This window comes from Trypanosoma cruzi (genome assembly GCF_000209065.1).
Source record: "Trypanosoma cruzi strain CL Brener chromosome Unknown tcruzi_1047053506331, whole genome shotgun sequence".
NCBI classification, from domain to species: Eukaryota; Euglenozoa; class Kinetoplastea; order Trypanosomatida; family Trypanosomatidae; genus Trypanosoma; species Trypanosoma cruzi.
In genome coordinates this window covers 34,580-57,778 of record NW_921098.1, presented here as the reverse complement: position 1 = coordinate 57,778, position 23,199 = coordinate 34,580, and the positions used below count along the sequence as shown (strand labels likewise).

The 23,199-nt window shown below is 58.4% G+C and overlaps 1 non-coding gene and 2 pseudogenes across 1 annotated transcript, besides 9 other annotated features; all 3 read left to right on the top strand.

Moving 5' to 3' along the window:
- Window positions 1–23,199: part of a sequence feature (areas not merged during assembly with more than two copies in the genome that could not be assigned to a particular haplotype) that runs on past both edges of the window.
- Tc00.1047053506331.200 lies at window positions 217–2,712 on the top strand (annotated as a pseudogene).
- Window positions 2,771–2,849: a sequence feature (A-rich).
- Window positions 3,039–3,088: a sequence feature (A-rich).
- Window positions 3,169–3,241: a sequence feature (A-rich).
- Window positions 4,763–4,833, top strand: Tc00.1047053506331.184. The gene has a single exon (XR_008255339.1). It is a non-coding gene; the product is annotated as a C/D small nucleolar RNA (snoRNA), TB8C3C3 (small nucleolar RNA).
- Tc00.1047053506331.174 lies at window positions 5,435–15,814 on the top strand (annotated as a pseudogene).
- Window positions 10,289–10,345: a microsatellite.
- Window positions 18,710–18,887: a mobile genetic element.
- Window positions 18,710–23,078: a mobile genetic element.
- Window positions 18,869–18,896: a sequence feature (AT_rich).
- Window positions 22,990–23,089: a mobile genetic element.

The following is a 23,199-nucleotide window of genomic DNA, read 5'->3' as shown; positions in this document are numbered from 1 at the left end:
AATTGTTTTCCGTGCTGTTCCTTCCGGATTGTCTCGTGCCCCGCTCTTTTCGTGGGTGCTCTGCTCTGATTCTCACTGACTTTTCTGGTGTATTGTCGCTGTTGTTTTCTTTCCATTTCTTGCACACAGACACGCTAGGAAAGAAAGCAACCAAGCGCTAATCGCTGCTGTGAAATTCGGAGGCACTGAAAGGAACAACAGCACACACACATATTTATATGCTCTCACGTGTTGCTGCTGTGAAGGCACCCCGCACACACAACCGTCGCCGCGTGACCGGATCCAGCGGAAGGAGGAGGGAAGGAAGAGAGAGTGAGCCGCAGAGGCCCCACATGTCCTGGCTTCACTTCTATTCCGCGGTGCTTCTACTTGTTTTGTTGATGTGCTGTGGTACCGGTTGGGCTGCAGTCGCTGAGGGCAAAACAAGGAATACCATTGATCCGTTTAAGGGGACGACGCCGATATCATTTGCTAATTGTAAGGAGTTTAACGAGGCTGGCGGCAAAATCACCTCGCTCCGTGTTCCTGGCCTCGTTAAAGTGGGTGATGATGTATTTGCCGTTGCTGAGGCGCAGTGTGGGGAGAAGGATGGAGCCGGCAGCTGTCCTGGGATTGTGTCAAAGCACCTGAATATAAGTGATGGCTCAATGGATATTTCGACGTCGGATATAAGTTTGTTTTGCATGCAAATTGGGGACACCGCCGCGAATAATTTTGGGACAACGGAATTGTTGCGACCAACGACAGTTGTAATTGAGGACAGCGTCTACATGCTCCTGGGAAACCAAAGCCGTACAAAGCCACAGGATGAAGTTAAGAATGAGCGGGGTCTTTTACTCGTGAAGGGAACTGTCTCTGATGAGGGTGGAAAGAAGAAAATCAGATGGAATGAGACACATGTGGTGAGGCCTGAACCCAAAGGAGAATCTGTTTCCTTGACCGAGTTAGTTGGCGGTGGAGGATCGGGTGCTGTGATGGGTGACGGCTCGCTTGTGTTTCCCATGCAGGCCAAAGGCAAGGATGGAAAGAGCGTTTTGCTGTCTATGCATTTCTCCAAGTCGGAGAACAAATGGGAGCTTTCATCGACGACGACTGGTAACGGCTGCAGGGATCCAACCCTGGCGAAGTGGAAATGAAGACGAGGACGACGAAAGACTCTTCATGATGGCTCATTGTGCTGGAGGCTACTATGACGTTTACATGTCCACTGAGAATGGAGTCAGTTGGTATACGTTGGGTGAGCCAATTAATCGTGTGTGGGGCAACTCACACAATCGAACAGGGTACGGCGTCCAGAGTGGATTCACCAATGCAACCATTGAGGGAAAGGAGGTGATGCTCATCACCGCGCCGGTGTATCCGAAGGAGGACAATGGAGAAGGTCGGCTTCATCTTTGGGTATCGGACAATATACGTGTGCATGATGTTGGGCCGATATCCCGTGAGGGTGATGACGCTGCCGCCAGTTCTCTGCTGGTGAAAAGTGAGGATGAGCTGATTTTACTGTACGAGAAGAGGAATGCTGACGGGCAATACAGTCTTGTCGCCATGCGCCTGACCGAGCAGCTGGAGCGGATAAAGTCTGCGGTGAAGACATGGAAAGAATTGGACGACGCCCTGGGAGTTCCCACTGAAGGGCTTGTTGGTTTTTTGTCCAGCAAATTGGACGGGACTGCATGGAAGGACGAGTACCTCGGTGTGAATGCCACAGTGGGGGGCGGAGTGACCAGCACGGAGAGCGGTGTGACGCTCAAGGGATCAGAGGCGAAGTGGCCTGTTGGCGACATGGGGCAGACTGTGCCGTACTACTTTACAAACAACGAGTTCACTCTTTCGGCGACGGTGACCATCCACGAGGTGCCGAAGGCAGGCAGCATCCCCATTCCTTTGATTGGTGCGAGGCTGAACGACACGGCCAGCACGGTGCTCTTTCAGCTGTCGTACACGAGTGAAAGAAATTGGAACCTCACACTTCACAAGATGGAGTTTTTGGTGAAGCCGTCTGGTGATGTTGGCAATTGGGAAACAAACACGGCAATTCGAGTGACGGTGCGAAAGGATAACGATGATGAATGGTTTGTGGACGCTAATGGGAGAAGAATATACGAGACGGATGAAAAAGAAATGGCTAAGCACCGTAACACTGATCAGTTTGGTCCACACAGGATCTCACACTTCTTTTTTGGTGCGGGCAATAAGGAAGATGAAGGGAACACCCCTGTGACGGTGGCTGATGTCCTTCTGTACAACCGCATACTGTATCGTGATGATCTCAGAAACCTCAACGCCAGGACAGTTCCTATTCGACATCCGGCTGCCGAAGAACTGGACACTGCGGTGAAATTCACAGCGACGGGGGAAGAAAAGCAGAAGGCCACACAGCTGACGACTTCCCTGGCGGACGTTGAAGATCCTCGAATTGCACAGCCGACTAACTCTCAGTCTGTCCGTGTTCTTGCGGGCAGTGAATCGAGTGCTGAGAATGTTACGGACGGATTGAGTCCACGCACTGCCGCTAAAAATGACACTTCCGTTCCAGAAACCAGTCACTCAGCATCCGGTGGCAGTATGAGTTCAGAGGACCGCCTCGCCCTGATCACCGACGCGAAATTGATCCTGCATGATTTACGTGGTGACAGCACTGCGCGTGTGTGCGTGTCTCGGGTGTTGCTGCTTCTTCTGGGACTGTGTGCACTCGTGGCAGTCTTGTGAGCCGAAGAATGTGACATTGCGACTCCTCACGGGGATTGTGTGGCGCATTCCCCGCGGGTTCTTCTTTTTTTTCTTTTTTTTCTATTTTTCTTTTAGTGTTTTGTTGTAATACTCGGTAATTCTTTTTTTCTTTTTTTAAATGTTTGGTTGCTGCACACTGTTATGAGTGATTTGTTTCCCCCTCTTGTTTTGTTGTTTGTTGACCACACGCGGTGCCGGCCCTGCGGCTGTGCGCCCCACGGATTGCACGAAAGGAGGATTGGAAGAAAAGGCCGGATGCCGCAATAAAAGTGGGGGATGTTGTGTGGGCTGGTGGAACAGTACAATTTCATTTTTTTGTTTTACTTTCTTTTTTTCAATTTTTTTTTTTCGTTTTGGTGCAGGTAATATTTGTACAGAACACACGGTCGTCTTGTGCTGAACCGGCACATGAAGTGAAGGTCCTGCCGAATCAAATTTTTTTTCTTTTTTATATTTTTGGGAGTTTTTCTGAACTCCTACCCTTTTGTTTCTTTTTTCTTTTTTTTTTAAATCACTGCGGACTTTTTTTCCTCTGTGCCATGTCCACTGCCACTTTTTGTCCTTGTGTCTCTTTTCTTGTCCCTCTGCTGGCCGTGCTGTTGACATGCCCCTATTGCCTCTTTTTTTTTCCCCCCGCTAGAGGCACCGATGTTCCGCGACGACGATTGTTTGTGTTCGCCTCTGCGATGTCAATCGATTGGCTGGACGCCGTGCCCCGGCCTGTTGAGTGCACTTGGAGGAGAGCGGATGGTGTGCGCCGTGCCTCACTGTGAGTGTATGGCGCCACCCGCCACAACCTGCTGTGAGGCGTAATGCCTATCCGTCGGGGCAGAGAGAAGTAAAGGACAGTGCCGTGGACCTGTATGCGCTCCGTCCCTCTCGTTACCGCCGTGGGTGCGCTGTGCGCATGTCTCTATCTTGCGGCGCGACGTGGATGGCGGTGCCTCTGCGTGCGTTGTGCGGCGGGCTTTTCTTTTCCACTTCTTTGCCCTTTTGTGTGTGGGAAGGTTGTGGGAGAGGATGTGTGCGGGGAGTGAGTGTGGGTGGCTGCCAGCCCCGCCCCGCTCATTGGGGACTTCCGTACACATGGTTTTGCCTGACGGCGTTTCGCGGCACCCAGGGCGTGGCGAGGAGGAGGATGGGGAGGGTCTGTTGTGGGCGGAAGGAGGATGGACAGGACAGTCCCCTTCCGTGTCCTTCCCCGTGTCGTTGGCAGTACATACTGAGAGCATAAATGTGAGCAATTATAGGAGGAAACGTTTATGCCGCTTTGCGTGCTACTCAATCGTCGTCATTGCACGCTGTCGTTACGCTGCGTTGTGGTGCGGTGCTGTTTGATGAGGGAAGGGTGCGATGCTACGGCTGCTGCGCACCACAACTATTTATTGTCTCTGCACCGGAATTTTTTTTTTCGGTTTGTGTGGCTTGTTTTTTTTCTTTTGCTTCACGATGAATTTGTTGGAGGAGCTTTGGTTTTGGTGCCTGCTTCACGGCGTTTCGCCTTTTGTGTCGGTTGCTGTACTTTCACGTGATGCTAAAGCGTTTGGTGAGGTGTTTGCCCTTTTTTTTGCTCCCTGCAGCCAGTCTTGTTTGGTCATGGCGACAGCAATGGGACTCTGCGGCCGCGTGTTCGTCGCACGTGTCGCATCTCCCGCGGTTGCTCCCTCGTTTTGTTGGTGGGGAAGGAGACAAGCGATTGCGTCGGTGAAGTGGCGCCCCAGTGGGAGAGGGAAGACACCGGCCGCCGCTGACGGCGACGGTCTTTGCTGCGGGCAATCTGACGAGATGACGTTACCGGTGTCACATCCAACCGAGATGGATGAGGGCCGCACCGACCCTCTCTACCTTCCCTCCATTCCCCAGTCTCCTGCAGTCACACTCCACAAGCACCGCAGAGCAGCGTCGCGACCACCATCCGGATGTCTGTTAGCCAATCGGACTGTGCAATCGGTGTGGACTCTTTTCCCCGCGTCTGAGTGCCGCCGCCGCACTTCTTTATTCGTACTTTTCGTGTGTGTCGTGTGCGCTGATGGTGCCGCTGCTTGTTGTGCAATGCCGACCCACGTGAGCGAGAAACGACGCTTTGACTGCTGGCAACTGGCGAATCCTCCACTCCTCTTCCGCGTCAACACTTTATTCTTTGACACGCTCGATGGCTGGCGGTTGCAACGCTGCCATTCGGGTCCGTCTCGGCTGTTTTGTGTGTTTTTCACTGCATCGGGACTGCTCTGTGATGTGGCCATTGGGTAACAGGAGCGGCGGCAATGGTCATGCGTCTTTTCGCCGGGATCCCACCACTCTGCATGGTGGCTGTGCGGGACTGCGTGGGCGGTGGGAGGGCGATGGCGTCACTGCGTGATTGTGACGTCTGTGCTTCTTTTTGTCGGTGGCTGCGCTTTGGTGGGGATTTTCTGTGGCCGGATGCCTCTGCGTGCCACTGTGTTTAGTGACTGTTGTTTCTGTCTTTTTCTTCTCCGACCGAGCAGACAGAGGTAGTTTGGTTTGACCAGTGCAAATATCGTTTCAAGCTATTAGGGGTTACTTGCAGTATTAGGACTAGCAGTAGTGGGTTAACGATCTGGCGGAATTGTGTCACTGGATTCGCCATTTGTGGGAAAGGGATTTGCGAAGCAGGAGTTACGGTCGACTGGGCGAGAGCGATAGACTAAGAAAGCTTTGTTGATACCTGTGTGGGTTGGAGGATGCGGTCTGCGGTGGGTGCGTGTCCGCGCAGCCGGCACCGTGTGCGGCACAGGGCCATTGCGGCTGTGCGTGCGGTGCTGTTTTTGGTGTTGGTGCTGGCTGCTGCTGCTGCGTGGATGCCCGCGGTGCATGCGGTGGTGTTGCGACTGCGGGGCGGCACGGTGGACAGAGCCATCACGGTTGGCCGCGCCGTGGACACGGTGCTGATGGACGGCGTGTCCATCACGAACGGCGTGGCTGTGGTGTTCGACGTGCCGGCGATGCTTCCCGGCGTACTGCGCATTGAATTGAGGAACTGCGTGTGTGACGGCGGTGCGCAGCTCTACGTGCGGGGCTACAGCGGCGAGCCTGCGAGTGACCGGAGCCTGGAGGTGAGCGTGAGCGGGCTGTCCGGGAGCTACTGCTCGCTTTTGTTTGTGCACAACCTGCCGGCACACACGAACGTGACGGTCCGTGACTCGACGATTGTGACGGCGGGACCGATGCGCTACTCGCAGCTGAGCGGGCTGACGGACGCGGTGGCGTCGCCGCTTGTGCTGCACGCGACGTCGCTGTTGCGGACGCAGCTGCGTGTGAGCAACACTGTGCTGAGGTCGTTGCACGCGGGCGGGTCTGCGGTGCACGTTGGCGGCGTGGACCTGCTGTCGAGCGCGGTGGTGCTTGACGGCGTGTTGCTGGAGGCGTCGGGCGGTCCGACCGCTTCCGCGATGCGTGTGGCGTCCTCGTCGCGTCTCAGTCTGCGGAGCCACTCGGTGTTCTCCGTGACGAACGTGTCGGTTGTGGGCAGCGGCGGCGGCCTTGCGCTTGGCGAGCGCCTCGCGGTGTCTGACTCGGTGCTGCGCTTCGTGGGCGTCGAGGGGTCTGCCGCGTCCTCGCTGGTGCGCTGCGACGGTGGGACGGTGGGTGGCGGCGGGTGGCTGGACCTGCACGACGTGTGGGCGGTGGGCGAGGCGTCGTCTGTGGCGTCGCTGTCGGGTGTGACGCTGAGCGGCGGCACCGTGTCGATTGCGCGCTGCACTGCCGCCGGCGCGACGCTTGTCTCCGGGCCGGCGATCACGAGCGGCGTCGTGTCGGTGCAGTGCAACCGTGCCGGCGGCCGGGTGCTGCGGAGCAGCGGCGACTACCGCATGGCCGGCCTGCCCTCCGTGAGCGTGGTGCCGTGCGACGGCTGTGTGGCTGCGCTGGCGTGCTTCGATGCGCTGACGGCTTCGTTCTCCGACTGCGTGTGCGGCTGCCGTGCCGGCGGTGTGGGCGAGGCGTGCCTGCCGTTCGACGTGCCGCCTGCGAGGGCCGGTGGTGGTTCGCGGGACTGCGTGAGTGGCGTGACGCTGACGGAGTCCGTGACGGTTGGCGGCGGGCGGGCGACGGCGTGCTTCGACTTGGTGGTGTTCAGAGGGCCGATGACTGTGACGGTGGACCTGCGCTTGATGGACGCGTTCGCTGACGCGCTGAACGTGACGCTGCGCCACTGCGTGCTTGCGGGCGGCGCACAGCTGCGGATTGGCGGCCTCAGCGAGAGCACGGCGCTCTCGATGCCTCACGCCCTCGTCAACATGACGAATGTGACGTCGCTGGGAGGGAACGGTCGTGCTGCATGGCGCGATGCCGCCGAACTCGAGTGTGCTGCTGGCGACTCACGCTGCGCGCGACGGTTGGCGGGTCGCGGTATGTGCCGACGACCCATGGCCGTGCGGGATACCGGTACGGCTCCGCGCTTGTCCTGGATGGTGTCCGGCTTCTGTCGGCGCGGTTTGTCGTGACACGGTCGATGCTGGCGTGTGGCGGTGCCTCGTGCGCTGCGATCCTCGTGGAGCGCAGCCTTGTCGCCGACCTGTCCAGCGTCTTTTACATGGACAACTGTGCTGTCGTGTCGCGGACGCAAGTGATGCACGGTCTTGCGTCGGACCTGCGTGTCAGCGGCGGCTCCGTGTTCTCCATACAGAACAGCTCGTGGAGTGTGCCGAGCACCGAATACTATAACGGCGCGTGTGGGTTCAGGAATGTAGCGGTGGCTGGCGGCAGCGTGCTGCAGATCGTGTCCAACACTTTCCGTCTCAGCTTTGCCATGCTCATGGCAGCCACGTTGACTGTGACCGGCGGCAGCTGGCTGGTGCACCGCGGCAACGAGTTTCGCACGGCCTACGTCGTGCACGTGAATAACTACTACGGCGTGGCTTTCCGCGATCGGAGTGTGTGGTCGATACTTGACAACAAACTCACGCACGGCTCGTACTCGTCGACTCAAGCACACATGACAAACGATTGGTCACAACCATCCGACTCGCGCCCGATCATCTACGGCGTGTGCAACAAGGCAAGGGGCTCTCCTGTGACGGATTACCAGTACGACCTGAATATTGGAGCACCTGTGACGGTGTTGGACTGTGGCGTTTGCACGGTGGACGCCGTGTGCTTTGCAGCGAGGACGAGCAGCATCAGCGGCTGTGAGTGTGTGTGCGCTGCTGGCGGCCACGGCGACACGTGTCTGCCAGCTGCGGTTCCGGACGGCCTTGGACCGCTCCCGCTCCTCGACGCGAAGGACACGGAGGTCCGCTGCGTGCACGGTGGCAGCATCAGCTCCGTGGATAATCCTGATCCCGGTGTGCGTGGTCTGTGCCTTGTCAACGTGACCTTCACCGCCGCGATCGTGTTGGACCTGTCGCGTTTTGACGCACCAGAGCAGACACCCAACGTCACGCTGCTGCAGTGCGTCCTCATGGGCCTGTCGGTCAAGGGGAGTGGTGCGCGCGTGCACGTGAACGTGACGTCTTCGATGCTGGATTCTGGTGCGTTGGAGTTTGAGGGTGATTTTGGCGCGAGTTCCCAGATACTGGTGGTTGGCAGTGCAATTGTGACGACGTGGAGCCACGCCATTTTGTTTTTGAATTTTTATCCCAGTGAGAATTTGACGCTGCTGCTACTCGACAACCGCATCGAAGGGAGTAGTTACGCGGTTTATTTTGCCAATGATGTTCTTGTTGGTGGTGGCGGGATCATTGTGAAGGGAAATACGCTGGGCACAGCGGAGAAGGATGAGGGTATGGAAGCATCTGTTTATGTTTACGCTGTTGATGTGAAGAACGGTGGCTACCTTGACGTTGAGAACAACACGATGAGCGCGGCCATTGGCATTTGTCTTTTTGAGGATACTGCCGTGGGCTCTTCGGGGCTGCTGAGAGTGGCGGACTGCACCTTTATTGGCAGAGCGGGGGGTTTGAATTCTGCGCTGTTGTATTTGTCTGGCTCTTTGACTTTCCAGGGTGGTGCGCAGTGGCGTGTGACGGGCAACAACGTGAGCGCAGCTTCGGTATTAACTATTCCGTATTCCCAGCACAAAATTCGTCTGTCGGGCAGAGGCACCACCGTGGCGCTTGCACACAACCGTCAGGTGGACGATAGTTATTCCTTTGCTGATCTGGCTCTGTCGAGCATTGTCGTGGCGTCACCCGCGCGGTTGGTCGTTGGGTGCAACCTGCAGGGCGGTGAGGAGCTGTCGTACGCCGGTGTGTTTCCTGGGGAAGTGGTGGTGTTTAGGTGCGGCACGTGCAACGACGACGCGGCGTGCTACCTGCCCGGGACGGAGTTGGTGGAGCGCGGCTCGTGCTCGTGCAGCTGCAAGGACGGATGGCATGGTGCGTCGTGTCTTCCCTTCGAGGTGCCCGACGCGGTTGTGCCGCCCGTGGCGGAGAGAGCCGTCGACGGCGACACGAGCTGCGTGGTGAACCAGACGCTGACGAGCCTCACGCTGAACATGTGGAAGACGCACCACTGCTACGTGGGCGTGACATTCAGCGGCGTGGGTGCTGTGCTGAAGTTTTTTTTCGACAGTATGCCGCTGCATCTCCCCATCAACATCACGCTCACCGGGTGCACATTCCGTGAGGGAGCCGCGCTGCAGTTTGTTGGGGGTGCTGAGGCGACCGAGTCAGCCGGTGTCCTGATCCGCGTGGGCCGGACGGTGATGCGGTCCTCCGTCGTTGTTTTTATGGGTGCCCTTCCGCAGCACTGCGACATCGCCATCACGGAGATTGATGCGGTGCAGTCTTCCGCAGTCCAGACTTTGGAAAATGGGATTAACAAGCTGAGCGTGGTGGTGCTGCGGGAAGTCTTGTTGAGTGCTTCCTCTTTGTTGCTCGGCAACGTCAAGGCGAATGCATTGAGTTACGGTTTGTTTGGTTTTTACTCGACCGGGACTTTGACGCTGGTGCGTGGCAGCTCGCTGTACACGCGGTACTGCAGCTTCGATGGATACACACACCTGTTCCACGTGTACGGTCTCGTTGTGAGTGATCACTCTGTTTTTGCACTGCTCAACAATGCAATGTCCTCCGGAACAAGCTTCCTGCTTCAGTACCAAGACTTCAGCGTGTTGGATCACAGTGTGTTGCGCGTGGTGGGGAACAGCGGCTCTGTGTGCTACGCCATCTTTGCAGACGACTCGTGGACCGTCCAGGAGTCAAGCTGGTTGGATTGGCGTGACAACGACGTGGGTTTGGGAGCGATGTTATGCGACACTGAGTCCGCTTTTGTGAACATCGACGGCAGCAGTGTGGTGACGCTGACGGGCTGCACGATGGGCTCGACGGGGTTGTCGAGGCCTCTGCTATCGCAGGCTGACGCCGGCTACCGGTTCGTTGCTGGGTGCCTGACGGTCGCGGGACGGAAGGTGACGACGGCGGCTGAACTGGCGCTCCACGGCATCACCAACGTGACGACGGTTGCCGCGTGCGGGGAGTGCACGAAGGACGGCGACTGCTTCGCCGCGCTGACGACGGCTGTCATTGGCTGCAAGTGCCAGTGCGCTGCTGAAGGGCACGGCGATGAGTGCGTCCCGGCGCCTGTGCCTGCTGGCCCGCCACCGCCACCGCCGCCGCCGCTGCCAGCAACACCCACGCCGCCACCGCCGCCGGTTGGTGAGTGCATCAGCCACATGGTGTACCCCGAGGTTGCGCAGGCCGTGGGCGGCGGGCTGTCGTGGCTGTGCTACCGCAATGTGACGTTCAGCGGGGGCGGCATGAGCCTGACGGTGCTGATAGGGGCGATGATGGGCGACGTGGCGAACGTCACGTTCGATGGATGCACTTGGAGGGACGGCGCCGTGCTGGTGCTGTTGGGCAACGCACATGCCGCTGTGGGGTCGCTGAACATCGTCGTCACCGGCAACACATTTAGTGACGCGCTGCTCAGCCCGGAGGGTGTGTTTCCACCGCACACGAACATCACGGTCAGCGGGAACCGCTTTACGGTCACGAGGCTGATCTGTCGGTCGGGCTTGGACATTGGCAGCCCGTCGTGTGTCGCGATGAATGAGCTGGCGATCAGCAACGACTCCGCGGTGGTGTTCAGTGGCAATGTGTTTCAGAGCGTGAGGGTATCGTTAAGCGCCATTTACTTTGTGGGATCTGCGCTGAGGGTGTCGTGGCACTCCGTGTTTGCGGTGATAGGCAACACGTTTCATATGTACGGCGGTGACAGCACGCTGATACATCTTGAAGGGTCTAGACGGTCCTCATCGCTGAGTGTACTGAACGACTCTGCCGTGGTGATCCGAGGCAACGTTGTGGTGGGAGGGTTAAAGTACTTCATGCTACTTCTTTGGGCCTCACGTGTGGAGTCTCAGTCAGCGGTTGTGTTTCAGGGCAACGAGATGCGGGGAGGCTTGGCTGTGTTTCTCCTAGGATCCAGTTTCCAAATCTACTACAACTCCTGGCTGCAGTTGAGCGGCAACCTCTGCCGTGAATCCCCATCGGAAGCCTTTGCCTACATAAGCCCAACGGTGAGTCTCCGCGACTCCATGGTGTCTGTGTCCGGCAACCAACTCATGTCCAGCACGGTCACGCCGACAGTGCTGCGGATACCCAAAAGGTCCCGCGATCTCACAAACGGAGCGATTGTGGCCGCGTGCAACACTGTGAACGGCGAGGAGGGGGCGAAATACAGCATCCCGTCCGTGTACAACGCCACCATCCTGACCTGCAGCGACCCATGCACTCTCGCGGCGTCGTGCTTCCCCGCTTACACGACGACGGCCTCGAGTGATGGCTGCGCCTGCACGTGCGCTGAGGACGGCCATGGCGATGCGTGCCTGCCCGTCGCTGTCGCCGAGCCACCGAGCACCGACGGCGCTGATTTGTGCGTGCGTGACGTGCACGTGGATGAGGAGGTGAGCGCCGGCTTCGGGACGTCGGTGGCGTGCTACGTTGGCGTGACCTTTGCGGCGGACGTCGTGGTGGACGTGGCTTCGATGTCGGGGAGCGTGCGCAACGTGACGCTGGCGAACTGCACGTTTGTGGACGGAGCGAGCCTGTACGTTGTTGGGTGGCGGTCCGACCCGCCTGCTGGCGAGCGCGCCGATGTGTTGATCAGCGGTCTTGAGTCGCGCTCCGGCGGCGGCGTGCTGGTGTCGAACCGATACCCGTCGGGCTCGCGCGTCACTGTGGTGGACTCGGTGCTGATTGCAGAGAAGCGTGTTGCGTACCGCGGCGCCTACGGCCTTGGCGACGCCTCCGCGTGTCTTGTGTTGCACAACGTGAATCTGACTGGGAGCGTGCTGACCATTGCGCGCACGCATGTGGCGGCTGTGTTCGGCGACGCTGTTGGCGTGTTGGTTGTTGGCGGCGTGGCGCTGTCGTCGCGCGGAGCGCTGTACGTGGACGGGCTGTCGGTGCAGACGGCGCTGGGGCTGTGCGTGTCGGTGGAGGGCGGTGTTGCGGCCAGTGGCGGCTCCGTGGTGGCGTTTGTTGACAGCGACTTCCTGCTGTGCAAGCACGCGGTGTCTGTGCGTGGGGCTGTGAGCGTGTCGGGCTCCGCTGTGGCGTTTTTGCGGAGCGAATTCTTGTCGACGGAGGACCACGCGGTGGCGTTTTATTCGACGGTGGGCCTGGGTGGCGGGTCGATGCTGCTGGCGAAGGGCAACGTACACGACGGCGTCTCGAGGGAGATGCTCTACGCCGCTGGAGCCGTGACCGCTGCTGAGAGCACGCTGAGCTTTGTGCGCAACCGAGCGCTGCTGCCACGGATGGTGTCGCTGAGCCTGGCGCTCTCGGCTGGGGCGCATTTGAGGGTGGCGTGCAACGACGCTGGTGGACGTGTCCTGTCGACGTCGGAGGAGTACGCAGCGGCTGGTTTTGGCGACGCTGGGCGCATCGACGTTGCTGGGTGCGACGACTGCGACAGGGACACGCACTGCTACGCGCCCGGGACGGCGTCTGCGAGCATGAGGAACGGTGTGTGCTTTTGCGCGTGCGGCAGCGGCGGGTACGGCGAGGCATGCGTGCCTGTGGGAGCTCCCGCGCTGCCGCCCGCTGCGGGCACTGCGTCGAGAGCGTTCTTCCGCGAGGGCGTGACAGTGCAGTCGGTGTTCGTTGTGCCTGCCGGCGCGAGCGAGGTGACGCTGCGCCACGTTGTGCTGGACGGCGTGAGTCCGGTGCTCTACGTGCCGTGGATGGCGCGGGACGGCGTGCGGATCGTTGTGCAGAACGTGTCGCTGCTGAACGGTGCCGTGCTGTACGTGATGGGCGGTGGATCGTTGTGCGGTGCGGTGTCGGCGGGGGGCGACGAGAGCGGGCCGGTGGAGCTGTCGGTGTGCGATGTGGAGGCGCTGAACGGTGCGCTTGTGCTGACCGGCACGTTCCCCGCGGGGTCCGTGCTGACGGTGACGGACTCCCTGCTGGTTGCCGCGAGGCCGACGCCGCTTGTGTATCTTCCCGGCTCGCAGTCCTCGCCGTACGCACCGGTGCTTGTGCTGTCGGGCCTGCGGCTTGTGCGGTCCGTGCTGGTTGTGTTCGGCGTTGCCCTCGTGACCGTGCTGACTGGTGGGCGGACGGTGGTGGTGGACGGCGCCGTGCTGGAGCTTTTCGGTGGCGGTGTCGCGGTGGACGCTGCTGTGTTCGGTGGCGAATATGCGTTGTACGCGAGTGCGCGCGTGGTTGCGTCGGGGGGCGCTGTGCTGCGTGTGTCGGGGAGCCAGGTGTACGCTGCGCATGGGTTGGTGTTCGGCAGCGGTGTGGTGGCCAACGCGTCCGCCGTCGTGGTGAGCGACAACGTCGGTGCGCTGACCGATGGCGCGCTGCTGGTGCTGCGGGGGTTGGCGTCGTTTGCGTCCGGGTCGTGGCTATCGGTGCGCGGCAACAGCATCAGCGGCAGGCTTCTGTCTGTGCCGTCGTACCCCCGCCGTGCGGATCTCGTGCAGAGCACGCTGACGCTCCACGGGAACGCCGGCAGCGGGCCCGTCGTGATGGACGGTACCGTTGCGCTCGGGCGCGCCAGCGGGAAGTTCGTCGTGGGGTGCCTGACGCTCAACGGGCAGGCGCTGCGGCCGATGGGCTACAGGTCCGCCGGCATCATCGGGGAATTCCGCCCCGTGGCGTGTGGCGTGTGCGACGCCGACGTGCGCTGCTTTGCAGCTGCGACGAGGGCGATGTCGGGGTCGTGCCGCTGCCGCTGTGCTGAGGGCGGGTACGGGCACGACTGCCTGCCGGTGTACCTGCCGCGCGTGGACGGGTGCAACCGCACGCCCGCCAAGCCGCTGCTGGGCCACACGGAGACGCTGACGGAGACGCGCAGCCTCTCTTCAACGTGGATGCCGAGTCTGAGCGCGACGCAATACAGTCTGACGCCGTACAGGCCTATGGAAACGCTGCAAGTGACGGAGACGGTGGCACTGCCGCCCACGTTGACCCATACGGCGTCGGTGAGCAGCACGCTGTGGTGGAGCGACGTGGCGTGCCCGACGCTTGCCGTGACGACGACGGCGGCTGGTGGGAGCCTGACTCAGAATGACATTTGCGGCGGTGGGAGCGCCGTCCCGACGCTGCTGATGGTGGCGCTGCCGCCGCCGTTTCGTTGGGCACGCGACCCGCAGCTCGGCACGCACCTGAGCTTCGTGCCGGTTTCGACGGCGCAGCCTCGCGGGTTTGGCGGTCCGTGGGGAGCGATGCTGAGCAACGCGACGTGGGTGCGCAACGCGACGAATCCGTCCACCGTCCTGGAGCTGGCTGTGCCCGTGCACCGCGGTTACTTCATTGCTGCCGACGAGACGATAGTCATTCGCTGCGACGCTGCGGCAGTGTCCGGCGGCTGCAGGGGCGTGCTGCTTGGGTCCTTCACGATCAGTTCTGACACGCTGCCCGCTGCTGCCAGCGCCCTCTCGGCGATCACCGGCGTTGTTGCGGGTGCGGCGGCTGTTGCCGTGGTGGTGACCGGCGGGCTGGGCTCCATCCTGGAGATGCAGGCGCTCGGCGTGTTTGCGAGGATGCCATGCGCCTCGGCGCAGGAGCGTGCGAGCACAGTTGCGCTGCCGTACTTCCTGTCGGTGTTTGCTGCTCTTGACCCGCTGTGGATGGTGGTGGGCAACGCGCTGCTGGCCGCTGTGTTCGGGTGCGTGCACTGCGGTGTGACGGCGGCCTTCCAGCGGTGGCGCGGCGTGGACGCTGCGAGTGCGTGGGCGGCGATGCGCTTCCCGAGCCTGACGTACGTCGTGGCGCACGCGATGCACCTCGGCATTTTATTCGACTCCGTGCTTGCACTGGCGATGCACGGCTCCCACGTGTGGCACCGCGTGATTGGTGTCGTTGGCATACTGTACGGTGTGGCGTTCCCTGCTGGTGTGTGCTACTTCATTGCCCGCCACACGGGCGCGAGCTTTACGAGGTACTGGCAGTTTTTGAGGAAGCCGCTGCATGAGCGCCTGCTGTACCCCGTCGGGTATTGGCACCCCGCGGCGCAGCAACGGATGTACGGCGGTATGCTGACGAACATGAGGGGCAGCCACGTGTACTGGTGCGTGTTCCAGCTGTTGGTGCTGTGTGTGGTGTGCCTGATTGCGGCTGTGCACCCGCCCGTGGGAGGCTGCCACGTCCAGTACTTCTGCATGGCGGCTGTGCTGATTGCGGGTGCGGGCGTGGTTGCCTTCACGAACATGATGCGCTCGGTCTTCCTGACGGTGATGCAGACGGCGAGCTTTGTGCTCCTTGCGGCGCTGTGCGTGGTGAGCGCGGCCAACCACATTGCGCCGAGCGACGGCGGAGCGAAGGCGTACGCGGCGATCGCGCTGCTGCTGACCACTGTGGTGCTTGCGGTCACTGTGTACGGCGTCGTTGTGTGGTATGCGGAGGACCGCCACTGGCAGGAGCTGCGCGAGCCGCGGCGTGGCGTGCTGGAGGCGCTGCTGCGCGATGACGAGCATGGCGACGAAGGGACGCAGAATCCCCACGACACGACGTCATCGTCGTACGCCTCAGGCACCACCGTTGCGTCGTCGTACCGACCACCTGCGGTGTTGTTGCAGCCCATGGCCGGTGACATCCGCTCAGACGCCTTGAGCCTGCTCGACCGTGCATTGAGTGCGATCGGCAAAATTGATCACGCCGGCATGTGACGTGTAACACTTGGAGTTATTAATTATGCGGTGTTGGTTGATGACGGAGGGTGCGGAGCCACGGATTTGCTGCGCCCCACAGCCAGCCATCGTCAAAAGCACAGTGTTGTTGGTCGTTGTTTCTATCGATTTGTTTTCATTTTGAGCGGGAGCTTTCAGGAGTTTTTCCCGTTCCACGATGACTGTGTGGAAGGGTATTGAGTTGTCGCTCTTGTTACTGCTGATGTCATGTTGTACCGGACTGTAATTTCATGGAGTTGCGTGCGAGGAACTCGGCGCCCATTTTGTGCAATGGAAGAGGGATCCAACGAGCCGCCCATTGTTAGTGGTGAATTGCGGCATTGCCTTACCGCGGATTTACATGCAGGGGGCATTAATTTTTGCAGGAGCAAGGCGGCGACAGAGGAGCAGCAGGGCTCCGGGTTTCCAGGAACTTCTTCGAGCGGGATTATGTATTGAGGCACGATGCATTGTCGTAATTCCGGCTTGTTTCGTTGTGGCGAGTGCACGGGGTGATTGATGTCTTTTTAGCGGTGGAAGTGACGGACAAAGCCATAACTATCACGTTCCACACTTATCCTCGAGCGCACCACTGCCATGGCAGGATTCCTCATGTGTGCGCGTGGAGCGTGGGAGCCTTGGATGACGCGGCATTGGGACTTGTTGCCCGTTACGGCCTGCAAGTTTTTGTGTGTGCAGGAGGTGTGGCGGCCAATTCCGGCAATTTGCACATCCCTTCACGGCGCGGCCTTTGATTTACTTGGCACACCGCATTCCACAGGCAAGGAATATTCTCGCGGATTGGCCACGCTGGTACGAGGGATGCCTGCACAAGGAATTCTTCTTTTTTTTTTTAAATTTCCCTCCGGCTTTGCAAAGTCCATGCACCACAGCAGACACAGAGGAGTGCGGCGTTAGCACGGAGAGTACAATATTCACCGAGGCTATTTCCACGGCAGCGTGCGTTTATGCGCCTTCTCGTCGAATCGTGGAAGCACGCGAGCACACGTCGACGGTTCTGCATCGCCTGGCGACTCACATTGTGGATGTACCCTTTTTTCTCGCCAGCAGCACTGAGTAGCGCACACGGATGCAGCTTGTCTTTGGCCACTGCGACATATCCGAGAACGAAGCATGTGATGCATAAGCCAAGGAGGCGTCCGACTTCACACAGCTGACAGGCACATGGAGCACCGGCATCGTCGCATTGGCCTAAAGTATTATTCGTGCCCGACAGCTCAAGCCAGAAGCTCGCCGCTCCACCGTAATAGGCGACTGGGAACCCACGCGCACGGACGCCACCCTCACTCGTGGGGTAGAGGCTGCACTGGCCCGCCTCCGCAGCGGAGTTTTGCACACAATACGGATGGCTGCTACGACCACTGCAACCCGCCATCCCACGCACATGCCGTTGGTGCGGCGCGGATGCCGCACAGCAGACACGCAAAGAACTTCGCACGGAAGCGCCTCCTCCTCTCGCTGACCTTACCCCGCCACGATCCGACGCCCGGCAGACTGTCCGGTGTGCGGAAGGCACTGCGGATGCTGCACTGGTGTTGTGGCGCACATGGTTGACGCCCAGGGCATGACGCGTTCTCCCAGGCGCTGCGGGAATTCAGCTTTCCCGATGAGTCGGAACCGCCAGAAATCCCACCGGAACCACCGCCCGCCACTTGAGCGAGGACGAGAGCGAGGGACGGCACGCCGATCGCACCTCCGCTGCAGACTGCACAGCTTAGGCCAAAGACACTCTCAAGCAGTTTCCGCACGGCGTCGTACGAAAGGCAAGCCGGAATCGTGTTTTATATTCGGCACTTCCACAAGCAAGAGTTCCCCCGACAACTAGGAGGCGTTGCCAGGGATATGGCGGTCTGACGGCATGCACCCCGTTCGAATGCACGTACTGTGAATTTAGGGTTCAAGCGAAAACGGGACCACCGTCCCGCATACGAGCACACGAACGCTCCAGAACAGAGCCACGGTCGGCACCGAAGAAGGAAGCACATTGTAAACGCCCTTGATGTGACGGGCAGGCGGGCAATGCCGGGGGTTGAACACCCACACCCGGCAAAAGCACCCGACAGAAAGAAAACCAGGACACTAAAAATGGAGGTTAAATAACCACGCGCTGCAAGGCTCGAATCTCCGCATGAAGAACATCAAACCTACACAGAAACCCCGTCTCCGCGCAGGAGAATGCCACCGAGAAAGAGCGCACCGTGAGCCCAAAGTGGCACGCACACATGCGTTGGTGAACGTCACGCTGTCGCCGATGTCACGACAGCAGAGGGGTCAGGCCGCCGAGAAGGCGCACGTTACCCGGCGACGACAGACCAATGGGATCACCACCGGCTGAGCTTCGCCGTCCGGCGTGCGTGTTTCAGTGCCACAGCAATGCCTGACTGACCCGCCACCGCACGGCGCACCACGGCATCGACCGGACATTGTGAGAACCGGCCGGTTTGAACTGTGCGAAGAGGCAATTCTGCATTTACTCCGCTGCGGCTCCCACTTCGGGTGCCGGGGCTTTCTTTTGGATCTCCGATCATTGGGCGGACGTGCTCTGCGATGGTGGCTGGCGTGTGAGTCTTCGTATTTGTTTGAGCAGGCACGAGGAATAGTAGCGATATATATAAACAGCGCTGAATAGATATTGATATCGACAACTATATACCCATCTATATAAATATACAGCCAATAAAGTAGCAATTCAATAAACCGAGAAACCAAGCAATCTGCCAAATTGGAAGGAAGAGAAGGGACATGCCCATATCTACATGCATGCATCAATAAATAAGAATAGACTAACTTTTTTTTAGTCTTACCCATATCGTTATATCTATGCGTTGATCGATGCTTATTTTCATATTCATATTTCTCCAATTTTTTTTTTCTAGGATCTTGTGAAGAGAATGATTGCGAAAGGGCTGGCGAACTCAATGGATGCATATATCTTGATAAAAGAATACACTCCTTTACGACACCTTTCTGTCTTATGGATTTTGGGAAGGCCACGACTTTAGGGGATTGGGGAGCCGATAGCGACTAGATAAGTTTTTATTTTTTTAATTTTTAATTTAAAGACACAGCGAGCTTGGTTTAAGGGAATGCCATTGGTCCATTTTACACTGCCACCGAGTGGGCAACATTGGCTCCCGTCTTTCGGACTTGGCGTACCAACATGACACTGTCCAGGCGCATCTCACCTTCTTTGATGAAAACGGGACGTTGGATGCGACGTTAACCGTTGCTGCGACAATGTCAGGCTTACGCTTGATTTCAGGAAACATTGCCAAACTCTGGGCAGATTCGAGCCTTGTAGTTCATATTGCGAATCCCCGGGTGCCTCAATTAACAAATTTTGAGAATCAATTGATCCTGCCCATCGTCTGGGGGCGGCCCGGGATTTAGGGATCCAGCAAGGGCTTCTCACTCCTGAAAAAGAGCGCTTGAGCGCTGAATACGCCCACGCCGCCGTGGACGTGCAGAATCGAAGCTCTCAGCTTCACTCCCGGGTGGAAGAGGCGCATAGCAACCTATCGGTGCGCGAATCTGACATTGCGGTCGCCGGCAGCCTTCTTGCAGAACGAGAATGCGCGCTCGCCGGACGAACTGCAGTTGGAGGCTAACTGCACCCAACTACGGGAACGAGAGGCACGCGTTAGTGCTAGAGAGGCGCAGCAAGCCGCGTGGGAGGCGGAGACGGCGGGCCGGGAAGAAGCCCCCACCACTCGGAGAGGTCCGACAGATGGACCTGTCGCGCGTCAAAATATGGCCGAAGATGGCGTTACCAAAAAACAGTGTCAGACGCATCGCTTGATGGCCGTGGGCGCCTCGTCACGCACGACCCAACGAAGGCCGGTGAGATAGAGACTGCAGGTTGTTTCTCCAGACTTCTCAGGGCAATTTCTGATGACCACATTTCTATCCCTCGATGCCTTTGCCTTCCCGCACTTCTCTTGGACGACCATTCTGGTGCAGAAGAAGAGGAACGAAGTTTCCGCGCATTCTACGTCACCACGTGGGCCACACGTATATGGAACGAGGGCGTTTCCGGAGTCGTGTTCGACCTCCGGTGCGCATACCATCATGTGCAACGGGCGGAGGATTAGGCTCAACTTGTATTTGACAGTTTGTTTGCGTGGATCGGCGTGCTGGAGGCAGAGCGAGACCTCTCCGATCGTTTCATGAATTTTGGCAGGATCTTACTGAATACATTCCGGATGCATCTCATGATGGCATCCGACCCCAGCATCACGCTCTTCAACATTCTCGCCCGTCCTTGCACCGCCGTTCATGAGGCTGACACCTTTGCGAGGGCAATCCAGATTCCCTTGGAACGACGAGGGACGCAAATATCGTTGCGATGCCAGTTATGTCATATTCATGGACACGTAACATTTAAAAGCAACGCCCGAGATGAAACCAGAGGAAGTTACTCGCAGCGCGGACGGCCGTCAAGAAACGGCAGAGGGGCTGCTTGCTGCTTCTTGCGAAGGCGGACGACGGCAGCCCCATCCATTCCACCACCTCCCGCTATTCCGCAAAGACGTCGCACCGCACCGCCGATGCTCCATCCGATATTTTAAGTTGCCCGACGCAATCGTCGGGAAGGGCGATGGAGCTTATCTGCCAACGACGCTCGACTGTGGTACGACGAATTACCGACATCCCCGCTTTGGAAAAGCTACATGAGGGGAGCGAACGAGGCGACTCGAGAAATGTGTGCGCCGTCAACGTGGGAGCAGAGGATGTCCCTAGCGGGGCAATTCACGACTTTTTGCCGCACGCACGAACAGCCGATGAGCGAGGAGAGCTGTGCGGTCTTTTTGGTGGCAATATTGGATGTGGCGCCATCGACCCGACAGCAGCACGCCAGGATGCTGCGGTCCATGTTGGAAATGGATCGAACCCCGCTGGGCATGGCGATTCTGGGGCTACAAAAACTTCCGGTGCGATCGGAGACGAAACAGACGCGCCCCTTGACAAATGAAGAGATGAATCAACTTATCCGCAGCCGGACCGATTGGAGGGAACGTGTTGTCTTACGACTCGCGTGAATAACGGCGAGCCGTTTTTCCGAGATTGCGGCCTTAACAGCCAAAAATTTCACAACGGAGCCGGACGGGACCTTAACTTTGGATTGGTCCGTGGCGCCGAAGACGGCGAGGGCGGATCCCCACCGCGCCTCGCGGTTCGTCAGGATACGAGGGCAGGACGCCTTCCACACTATAAAGCTATGCAGGACACTTCAAGAAAACGAAAAGCTCACGAATATTACAATGGCCCAGGTGGAACGAGCTCTGGTTCCTTGGGATGCCACGGCGCATTCCATAAAACGCGGTGCATTGAGGCACGCTGCTCAAACCGTGGAGACATACAATTTGGATCCACACGTGATCTCGCAGTTGGCGAAGCACGTCAATCCGTTCGACCTTCCCCAGAACACTGTTCGATATTTGAGGATGTGTACCACAATGCTGACCCAGGTGCTGTCGCTGGTCGCATTGATGTGAAGGGAGAAACGGCGGAAGGGCAAGAACCCTGGCTAAGAGCTGCGGAGCGTTTTTCCATGATTTTTATCACAATCATTCTGCTGCTAAAATAACGAGACGCGCGACAAGGACGCGTCTGGCCACTCCACACGACGAACGAACCATCCCGCTACAGCAAGTCAACGTGCCCGTATTGAATCTAGAGTGGATTAAAAGTCGGTTGAGCCCGGCTACCTTGGAGAGGTTCATGCAAGTTTGGGGACTCGTCGGGCGGTCCCCTTTCCCTCCGTCTTCTTCCGGTAAAGCGCGCGAAAGCTCACGGAGGATTCCAACCGCTGACGCGAGATTGTTACGAAAAGCAGGAATTATCGAGGAAGCTTCGTCCACAATAACAGGCGGCGGATGGATAATACCCTTCTCAGTTGTGGAGGAGAAAACCACCGGTTTGCGACGACGATGGATCGCGTGGCCACGCGACAGGAACAGAGACGACCCTTATGAGGCGAATGTTCCTCTTTTACACATTTCCCATTATTCGCCACCTGTGATGGCTGAGGCCGTTTCCTGCCTGGACTTAAAGACATCTCTTTTTCAAGTCCCTTTACCGCGGGAGACTCGGCATTTCTTTCGATGCCGCGTGGAGGATGGCACGCTGGTGGAGCTCACACGGCTCCCAATGGGACACAAGACCAGCCCAGAAATTCTCCAGATTATTATTACTTCGGCGATTGCGGGGATGACGACGGTGGCTCACCCCCTCTGGGCCGCACCTCCATTGGTGCGCGTTGGCGTATGGATCGATAATATACGCATTGCAGGGTCGAAAAGCGATGTGACGCTGTGGGAAGCCCAAGTGCTTCGTAATGCGGACGGCCGTCGCGCCACGACGGGGAAGGCCGCGAATCGGGTGCTGCGCAGTACACCTTCCTGGGGGCGCAATTTGATCATACTCACCGTGCGGTATCCCTGAGTGAAAGGTTTGTCTGCTCTGTATGCGCAGTGCCGCCGCTCAATTCCTTAACCATCGCGGGAATGGAGGTTGTGGCGTCACGTTTTTTGTATGCGGCGGCCATTTTGTGCACGCGTTTATGTGCCTACCACTCTTTCATCAGGCAGTGCGGCGAAGAGTATCCGCACTTCACCAAGGGATTGTGCAGGAGACATTCCCGGCGAACCTTCCGCCGTCAGCGGTTGGTTTGGGCGAGAGATTGCGACACACCATCGAGAATATAATCGTAAGCGAATCATCAAGTCCACGGAAAAGGCATCGGCTGCCATCATCACGAACGCGTCGCTCCATGGATGAGGGGCCGTTTTTATTCCCGACTCCGGCGACGTTAAAACTGCCGGGGGAAATGGAAGAGGAAACCTTTTCTCATCATGCAGTCCGAGGCACGAGCGGTCCGCTTGGCCTTATCGGCCTTTTTATCGCCATCTTGCCATCCACCATGGACGTTTGGGTGGACAACACTTCGCCGCAAGGAGCGGCGAATAAAGGCAGCTCGAAATCACATGCCATGATGTTGTAGCTGCAACGGATATATGAGTTTTTGGCTTTCGCGGAGTGCAGGCATTCTTTGCCCACGTGCGGTATGCAGACAACCCCGCAGACGGCATACCGCGCGGTCTTGTGTTTTTACACTTCGGGACTTGGCGAAGGGGTGGAACTTGTGAAGGGCAGCGGCGGGGTCTTGTGGTTGGAGGACCCCAAAGTCTGCCACTTTGTAAGTAATAAATGTTTTATATCCTACATGAGTTCAAAAGGCCACGTAAGCTGGTCACGATTGTCGCAAACAGATGGTGTATATATACTTAATTGGTGTTAAACTTTGCGGGTATGGTGAACTCCCATTCTTGTTCCATTCACCCCTTTTTTATTTTTACTTGGTT